The following is a 10,055-nucleotide window of genomic DNA, read 5'->3' as shown; positions in this document are numbered from 1 at the left end:
ATGCTTGTGCAGGGCTGGGACGGCACATCGGGAAAAGTAGTGGCGGCTGGGGACCGAATACCGAGGGACGGCTGCCGCCATGAGGTTTCGAAAGGCCTCGGTCTCTACCAGCCTATAGGGCAGCATCTCCAGGCTAAGCAACTTGGAGATGTGGACGTTGAGGGCTTGGGCGTGTGGGTGGGTTGCGCTATACTTCCTTTTGCGCTCCAGCGTCTGGGGAGAGCTGAACGCTGGTGGATGCTGTGGAGGATCGTGGAGGCGAAGATGGGATTTTCGCACGGGAGGTGTTTGGGCCGTGGTCCTGGGCAGGGGGCTGACTAGCAGATGACACAGGGGAAGGAGCAGTGGTGTGCCCGGCCAGAGGTGAACGGGCTTGGTGCCATTGAGTGGGGTGTTTAGCATTCATATGCCTGCGCATACTGGTGGTAGTTAAGCTAGTAGTGGTGGAACCCCTGCTGATCCTGGTTTGGCAAAGGTTGCACACCACAGTCCGTCGGTCATCCGGTGTTTCTTTAAAGAACCTCCAGACTTCTGAAAATCTAGCCCTCGCCACAGGAGCTTGACTACGGGCAACATTTGGCGCTGATGCACCAGCTCTGGCCTTGCCTCTCCGTCTGGCCCCACCACTGCCTCTTCCAACCTGTTCTGCTATAGGACTCGCCTCCATCTCAGAAGCACTGTGTTCACCAGGCCTATCAACCCAGCTTGGGTCTGTCACCTCATCATCCTCCGATCCCTCAGTCTGCTCCCCCCTCGGACTTCCTGCCCTGACAACAACTTCACCACTGTCTGACAACCGTGTCTCCTCATCGTCCGACACCTCTTTACACACTTCTTCCACTACGTCAATAATGTCATCATCACCCACAGACTGCGACCGGTGGAAGACCTGGGCATCGGAAAATTGCTCAGCAGCAACCGGACAAGTGGTTTGTGACTGTGGGAAGGGTCCAGAAAACAGTTCCTCAGAGTATGCCGGTTCAAATGCAAAATTTTGCTGGGAGGGGGCAGACTGGGGGGAAGGAGGCTGAGGTGGAGGAGCTGGAGGAGTGCTGATTTCGGTGACATGGGTGGACTGCGTGGAAGACTGACTGGTGGACAAATGGCTAGAAGCATTGTCCGCAATCCACGACATCACCTCTTCGCACTGTTCTGGCCTCAACAGTGCTCTACCACGAGTCCCAGTAACTTGAGACATGATGAACCTAGGGAGTGTAGCTCTGCGGCGTTCCCCTACTCCCTCATCAGCAGGAGGTGTCTCACCCTGCCCAGTACCACGGCCTCTGACCCCTGCAGTAGTTGGACACCCACGTCCACACCCTCGTCCTCTACCCCTAGCCCTCGGGTTAAACATTTTCAAAATTAAAGTTATATTAATGGTTATTTTTTAAACAAAACTATGCTATCCTATTGCTATGGCTAGTTTCTAACCTACACTGACAGCACACAACTGGATTTTGTGCTGTGCCAGATGACTTTGAGCTATAAGAGAAATTAACGTAAAAAATAAATTAATCAGCAGACTGTGCCTAATTCAAATCAAACCCCTAATAAATTGTCCCACTTCGGTGTTTGAGGTGGATATGTGTGTCACTAGGAGCTAAACACAAGTCTCCCTGCAAATTCCTCACAATATGGTACTAGCTGCACTACTAATGCCAGCAAGCCCAGCCACAAGCAAACCAAAAAAAAAGGAAAATATAACGCTATTGTAGGCCTAAATAAGCCGTTGGGGTTCTCCTATGGCTATTTTCTAGCCCACACTCAAAGCACACTGCTTTGGCAGATTACTGTGAGTTCTAAAAAGAAATAAACGTAAAAAAAAATAAATCAGCAGACTCTGCCTAATTCAAATCAAACCCCTAATAAATTGTCCCGCTTCGGTGTTTGAGGTGGATATGTGTGTCACTAAGAGCTAAACACAAGTCTCCCTGCAAATTCCTCACAATATGGTAATAGCTGCACTACAAATGCCAGCAAGCCCAGCCACAAGCAAACCAAAAAAAAGGAAAATATAACGCTGTTGTAGGCCTAAATAAGCCGTTGGGGTTCTCCTATGGCTATTTTCTAGCCCACACTCAAAGCACACTGCTTTGGCAGATTACTGTGAGTTCTAAAAAGAAATAAACGTAAAAAAAAATAAATCAGCAGACTCTGCCTAATTCAAATCAAACGCCTAATAATTTGTCCCACTTCGGTGTTTGAGGTGGATATGTGTGTCACTAAGAGCTAAACACAAGTCTCCCTGCAAATTCCTCACAATATGGTACTAGCTGCACTACTAATGCCAGCAAGCCCAGCCACAAGCAAACCAAAAAAAAAGGAAAATATAACGCTATTGTAGGCCTAAATAAGCCGTTGGGATTCTCCTATGGCTATTTTCTAGCCCACACTCAAAGCACACTGCTTTGGCAGATTACTGTGAGTTCTAAAAAGAAATAAACGTAAAAAAAAATAAATCAGCAGACTCTGCCTAATTCAAATCAAACCCCTAATAAATTGTCCCACTTCGGTGTTTGAGGTGGATATGTGTGTCACTAAGAGCTAAACACAAGTCTCCCTGCAAATTCCTCACAATATGGTACTAGCTGCACTACTAATGCCAGCAAGCCCAGCCACAAGCAAACCAAAAAAAAGGAAAATATAACGCTGTTGTAGGCCTAAATAAGCCGTTGGGGTTCTCCTATGGCTATTTTCTAGCCCACACTCAAAGCACACTGCTTTGGCAGATTACTGTAAGTTCTAAAAAGAAATAAACGTAAAAAAAAAATAAATCAGCAGACTCGGCGTAATTCAAATCAAACCCCTAATAAATTGTCCCACTTCGGTGTTTGAGGTGGATATGTGTGTCACTAAGAGCTAAACACAAGTCTCCCTGCAAATTCCTCACAATATGGTACTAGCTGCACTACTAATGCCAGCAAGCCCAGCCACAAGCAAACCAAAAAAAAAGGAAAATATAACGCTATTGTAGGCCTAAATAAGCCGTTGGGATTCTCCTATGGCTATTTTCTAGCCCACACTCAAAGCACACTGCTTTGGCAGATTACTGTGAGTTCTAAAGAGAAATAAACGTAAAAAAAAATAAATCAGCAGACTCAGCGTAATTCAAATCAAACCCCTAATAAATTGTCCCACTTCGGTGTTTGAGGTGGATATGTGTGTCACTAAGAGCTAAACACAAGTCTCCCTGCAAATTACTCACAATATGGTACTAGCTGCACTACTAATAGCAGCAAGCCCAGCCACAAGCAAACCAAAAAAAAGGAAAATAAAACGTTATTGCGGCCCTAAGAAGGACTGTTGGGTTCTTGTAGAATCACTCCTGCCTAACACTATTGTAATAGAACACCCTAACGCTTTCCCTGACCAGCAGCAGCTCTCTCCCTAGCGGCATCCAGACAGAGAATGACGCGAGCAGCGCGGGCAGGGGCTAGTCTATTCCAGGGTCACCTGATCTGGCCAGCCAACCACTGCTATCGATGTGTAAGGGTATCACGTCATGCTGGGTGGAGTGCAGAGTCTCCTGGCTTGTGATTGGCTCTGTTTCTGGCCGCCAAAAAGCAAAACGGCGGGAGATGCCATTTTCTCAAGCTGGCGAAATACTCGTCCGAGCAACGAGCAGTTTCGAGTACGCTAATGCTCGAACGAGCATCAAGCTCGGACGAGTATGTTCGCTCATCTCTAATGGTTAATTATTTCAAAATAATTTGTTTTATTTGTTCTTTAACATACCTATAAGAACAGCTTCATGTCAATACTCTGAAAGAAAACAAATCCATATTTTTACAATCAAGTTTGTTGTTTCTATATAAAATGAAATCTTTGAGGGATGAACATCTCCAGTTCAATGTAGATAAATCATGTGATGTTCCAGCAATCTACACTTTGTAATAAGTGTATTGTTCTACTAAGGCAGATTATTTTGTTCACTGACAGACAATTTTCTTGTGATGAATTATCCAAAAAGCTCTTTCTTTTATTATTTTTTTCAGCAATTTTTAAATGCATAACTAGAATGGCAAGCTTATTGTAATTCCTTTCTCTAAAGACGTAAACACTCTTTTAATTATATTTACCACATTGTGTGATAAATGTTTAGCTGGAAGAGGCAGAATTCATAGCATCGGGAAACTGGAAATAACATCTGCCTCCTGTTTCCCACATGGGTGCTTAGACGTCCTGAATTAAACTAAAAAAAAAATGTTTTCTTTATATTCTTCAGCTGGTGCATATGCATATCTTACATGTGCAGATAATGTTTTTAATTGTTTAGTTGTTCTCTACATTAAAGAGATTGGCTACTGTCTGTGAACTCAAAGATTTTTCTTTACTTAGAATTTCCACTGAATCCCCTAGTGAACAAGCAATGCTACAAGGTACAGAAAGTAGACCCCCAAAGGATGTATTTATCAGGAGCTGACACATTGACATTGAGGTAGTGTAAGGATTGATGAAAATGAAGGCTTTTTCAATTACTTTTACATGTGAGTAAATTACCATCCATCGTATTTGCCCACCTTTTCTTCTTTGGTCTCCAAGGTAACTCTCTAATGCCTCTTCCATCATTGACTATGCTGCCTGGGTAATCCATCTGTCTCCTTGCTTCTCTTGGGCAGCATGGTGGCTTAGTGGTTAGCATTACAGCCTACCAGCGCTGGGGTCCTAGGTTCAAGTCCCAGGGTCAACATCTGCAAAGAGTTTGTATGTTCTCTCTGTGTTTGTGTGGGTTTCCTCTGGGTCCTCCAGTTTCCTCCCACACTCCAAAACATATGGGTAGGTTGATTAGATTGAGAGCCCCATTGGGGACGGGACCGATTTGGCAAACACTGTGTGCGCTATATAAATAAAGGAATTATTATTTTTTTAAAACTCATTTATTGAATAATAAAAACAAGCCATCGTACACTTACATTCTTATTCAGTACAATAGTATCATCCTTGGAAGCACCATAATGGTATATAAAGGCAAAAGAATACAAGTTTGTACGGAAATGGGCATATTCAATAAGAACAAGCACAGAAAAAAAGGAAACAAACAAATACATACATTGGTATACAGGTATGTCAGTTGTCATTGGTATTCAGTTGTCAAATCGTTCATAGCTCATTTAAAGTCATGGATAGTGAGAATGAAATATAGCCAAAAATTTGTATGCAGAACTGTGTATCATATGAATAAATCGAAATGTGCATCGATAACTCCCTCTGCAGGGATTAAACGAGGGCGTCAAGTGAGGAGGATATAGCGGAGGCAGAATACATAGTGAGGGGCGAATCGCACCATTTCCCCCATACTTTAGTAAATTTCTCAGGACGTTGTCTATGCAGAAACACTATCTTCTCGTATGGAATTATACCATTAACTAGGGTTTTCCACCAAGAGCATCTGGGAGGGCGTGGATCCATCCAACGGAGTGCCACTGCCTTTCGGCCATAAACAGTTCCTCCCGGAGGAAGATTTTAGTGTGATGAGGCCATTGCTCCTCGTCTAGGAGCCCAAATAAACATATGGATGGAGATAGATCAATTGGCGACTCAACTTTGTCCGATCGGGTGTCAATTATCTTCTTCCAAAAGGTCTGCAGAAATGGGCATGCCCAAATCATATGCCAGAAAGAGGCAGGTGCATGACTATACCTGTGGCAACTGGGGGAGGAAATACGGCCCATTTTATGCAACCGTATCGGAGTGAGGTAGCATTGGTGAATTATATAGAGCTGAATAAGTTTATTATTGATAGAAGGGGAAACAAAGCGGTGCGACTCAAGTAAATCCGCAAAGTCCTCCTCGCTTAAAAAGGGAATCAACAACCTCCATTCTGTTAGTGACTTGCTCTGGTTAGCATTGGCTTTGGCTTGGATAAGGTATGAATAAATTGCTGATATCAGACCTGCAGGTCCCTGGAACCTTACTACACCTATCAAAGGGCAAGAGGAGAAGGGTTGATTAGAGGCTGCTGGGAATTGGGTCTGAAAGGCATGTCTAAGTTGGAAATACCGGTATAGATCATGTTTGTGCAGCTGATATTTGGTGGATAATTGCTCAAACGACATAAAAACATTGTCCTGCGTAACATCAGATATCGTGTGTACCCCGAGAGAGCTCCAGAATACCAGGCTGATCTCTTGATCTATGGGGATAGACAGGGGTTGTTCCATAGAGGTGATTCCCAGGGAGTATCCTTGTAATTGGAAAGACGTCTACCCTCCCGCCATGCCAGCCTGGCCACTCTATGTACTGGTAAAAGCTTTTTACCTGTCCAGCATGGAGCGTGTAGGAGGTGCCAGAGCTGTTCTAATTCCAAGTATGCTGCTAAGTGTGAGTCTGGTGACAGAAGTGTTACGCCAAGTAAAAGTAATGGTCGACACACTCAAAACAAGTAATCAAAAAGCCAGAAAAAGCAGTGTGTCACTGACATAATGGGTTCAGAAAAACATAACAAATTTTATTTGTATCAAACACTGAACACAAACACATATCTAAAATCAATTAAAATTGTACCGAAGTACATACAATTATCTACCATGTTGTGCACTGTAGTTGGTGCAGAAACAAGACACCTCCTGAATGGGCAAAATATACTCAAGCCACCCCTAAGTATTGAAAAAACAGGTATAAAGTGCAAATGCATATATCAAGCTGCCATAAAGGTAAATGGATGCCTACAATGCAATCATAGTATACATTCAATACAGGTAATGGAGGCAAACCCTAGTGCAAAATACAGATAACCTGGCAATAAACCAGTAAAATAGCAGCATACAAACGGGGTGGTAAAGTGGTCAGGAGGTGGAGGGCTCCCCACGCGTTACGTCTCCAACTGGAGACTTCCTCAGGGGTAAAAGATGCCCCCTGTGTTGCTGGGCTCCCCTTATATACCCCCTACGTTTCACTCACCCTCAGCTGTAGAAACATGTGTTCAACATTATGTCCCTGAAAACCGGAAGTAGCATGTCACATGATCGCGAAAACCGGAAGTAGCATGTCACATGATCGCGATAGGTCACATGATCAATGTAAATATGGTTACTAGGTGACCGAATGATACCATACAGTGTTAGATTGGTCGCTTGACGATAGTAGCGCAAGAAGGCGCTATTGCGTAGGATACCATGAGAATAGTATTATTGGAAGTGTGAAAAAGATTTTTTACAATGATTGCCTTTAGTATGTAAAAAATGTGCAAAAAAAGGGAGCACCCCCTGTGGACAGCGTGTTTATGAGAAAGGATACTGACATTTAAAAGTAGTGAGAGTAGCAACCAAACGTTATTATGCGGCACTAAATAGTTTACATGAGACGAACGGCGAAGCATCGGCCATCAAGCAGAATATGTGGTCAATATACATTATTATTATGAATAATAGATATATGGAATCCAAAGATGTAAATACCGATGAGTCTATCTAGACACAATGAAAAAAAAGGGTATTTTAAGAAAATAAATGGTGTATATTATAACCATTTATTGTGAACAAATAATAGTAGTATGTGCGATAATAGAACAAGTGATTACAAAAATATTTGTTAGCAGGTAAATATCATTGTCTAAGGGCAGTAGACAAAAACAGCCCTTGAAAATCAATAGATTCCTAAAAAAAAAGTAGAAAAGCTCAGAACAACGGAAACACCAAAGTGCCAACATGTTAAGAGGTAAGTAATCACACGTAGGTGAGTATAAGATATTATCATGGTATATAATGCAAATTTTCCAAGCGTATGGATTCAAAAATGATCACATATTCTTGCCCTACTCGAGAGGTATAGTATATTGTTGTTAATACATGACGCTTATCAAAGTATAGTATCCATCGGAGATGGTTTGCAAAATATTGGTCTATTGAAGATATACATAGAGACCAAAGAATAATGGATGAAAAATATAAGGTTGAAAAGAGAGGATGAAGGGATACCAACAGGGTAAAGAAGGGGGTATGTAGGGGAGCCACAGCAAACCACGATATAGTTATCACACGAATGAACAAACCTGTGTTCAGTGGGTATGAACATAAATTGTAAAACAATTGTAGTAGGTTAAGTATGGTAAAAAGTCCTGAAGGGTATAGGTCATAGGTCCATGATGAAGAAGGGATGGATGAAAGTAACAACAGTCCATGTGGGTCAGAGACCCCTTTGTCGTCCTCCTGTTGTTATAATTTGTCTTCTTTTTATAGTTCTGAGAAGGTTGCTTCCAAACAGTAGATCCTTCTCATTGACAGGAGGAGGGGCTTTGTCGGTCACTGCGAGGCACATCGGGTTGAATGGTCACATGGTAATGGTTAGTACTAAATTCGAGAAAATGTGGACAAGAATTAATTCAGTGTACAACAAATGAGTGGGGAAAAAGTGACAAGGGAAAGTGACAGTGTAAGTGATAGGGGGGCCATAAGAGTCCCAAGCTACAAGGGGTGAATAGCCCAAAGGAAAAAGGTGTAAGACCCGTGAAAATAAAAAGTGTAAGGGTACCATATGTACCGATGGTGAAAGAAGAAAAGAGAGAGGTGAGGGATGGAAGGGTACTCCAGTTTCCTTCCACAGTGCAAAAACATACTGGTAGGTTGTTTAGATTGTGAGCCCCATGGGGACAGTGACCAATTTGACATGCTTTGTGCAGCGCTGCGTAATCTGTGTGCGCTAAATAAATAAAGGAATTATTATTATTATTATTATAGAACCGGGGTAGCCAGATGCAAATTGGGCCGCCTCATATAGAAGTGATAGGCCTGAAGGGGGGGGGGGATATATAAACACAGAATGACATATGATACGCAATTTATCCAGGCTTGAGTGAACACGTATCTCCCCTCCGGATCTACTAGTGCAGAGCCCAACTCCCACCTGACCATTCTGTGGACCAGTAGAGACACACCTCGAGAGTGCGTTGAGAGTGTTGCATGTGCCGACCACTGCACCCAAGGGCAGTCTAGTCTGACTGATTAGCCGGGGACCATATGTGTTTCCAGCAGGCAGATTAAATGTGGGTTGTAAGCCCTTATGGAAGAAAATATCATATTACGTTTGCAAGTGTCTCTCATACCTCTGACATTCCACGTCAAGACAGATAAGGACATTTGCGTGCTACCAACTAACTAACTAGAAAACAAGAAAAAGAGAAATACTAAATAAATTGAATATTAAAAGAGACCTTCTAAATCCGTAGGGCGTATTCACCCCAGCACATCGGCCGCGCCACCCGTTCCCACGGGGACTGTGGTAAATGTCCCGGGGGGAGACCACCCCAGGGAAAAAAATATTGTAACGGGGGCATATGCGAGTCTCTGTAGGTCTTGCCGAATTAGGCCTACATCCACTCTTACCTCGTCTATCTTGGAGGTTAGGGATGTGGTGGAGGTCTGTATGGCCGTCAATAGTTGGCTGGAAACTTTCTTAAGAGTGAGGTCGGCGTCCTCTTGTTCAGATTCCAGGTCTGGGTCTTGATCGACTCCAAGGAGACAGCGCCATCTTGTGAACCGTGCCATGCATACTCCCGGAGTTTCGAAGCGCTCCGGAGGCTCTGGTTTTGCTCATTCTCTGCGGGTAATGGCCGGAGCCACGTTTAGCCTTACTGCCCGGTATCTTGACAGGACCTCACAGGACCTTCAGCTCAACTCTATAACCATCCACTCTTCTCACAGCCATATCCAGAATTTTTACAGTGCATCCCCTATACTCTGGAATGCTCTACCAAATGTGTCAGACAGCCCACCACCTTCCAAACCTTCAAAAACAATCTGAAAACCCACCTGTTTAGGATTGATTACAATATGCAATAATTGCACTGTTCTGCTTCCTCAACCAGTGTCTCCATCTACCCTCTATTAAAGATTGTGAGCCTTCATGGGTAGGGTCTTCCTTCAACCTGTTTCCAGATCACTGTACACCACCACTGAATAAATGGTGCTCTATAAATAATAATAACAACAATGGTGACCTAATAGATAGATATATCCTGCCATATACAATTCATATATGATGGCTGAACCCCTTAGCTTTTTGTGCTTTTATGTATTAGTATGTTGTGGTATTGTTATTAATGGCCCAGAGATTGCATT

Source organism: Engystomops pustulosus, chromosome 4, assembly GCF_040894005.1.
Source record: "Engystomops pustulosus chromosome 4, aEngPut4.maternal, whole genome shotgun sequence".
NCBI lineage: Eukaryota > Metazoa > Chordata > Amphibia > Anura > Leptodactylidae > Engystomops > Engystomops pustulosus.
This window is presented reverse-complemented; position numbering follows the sequence as displayed.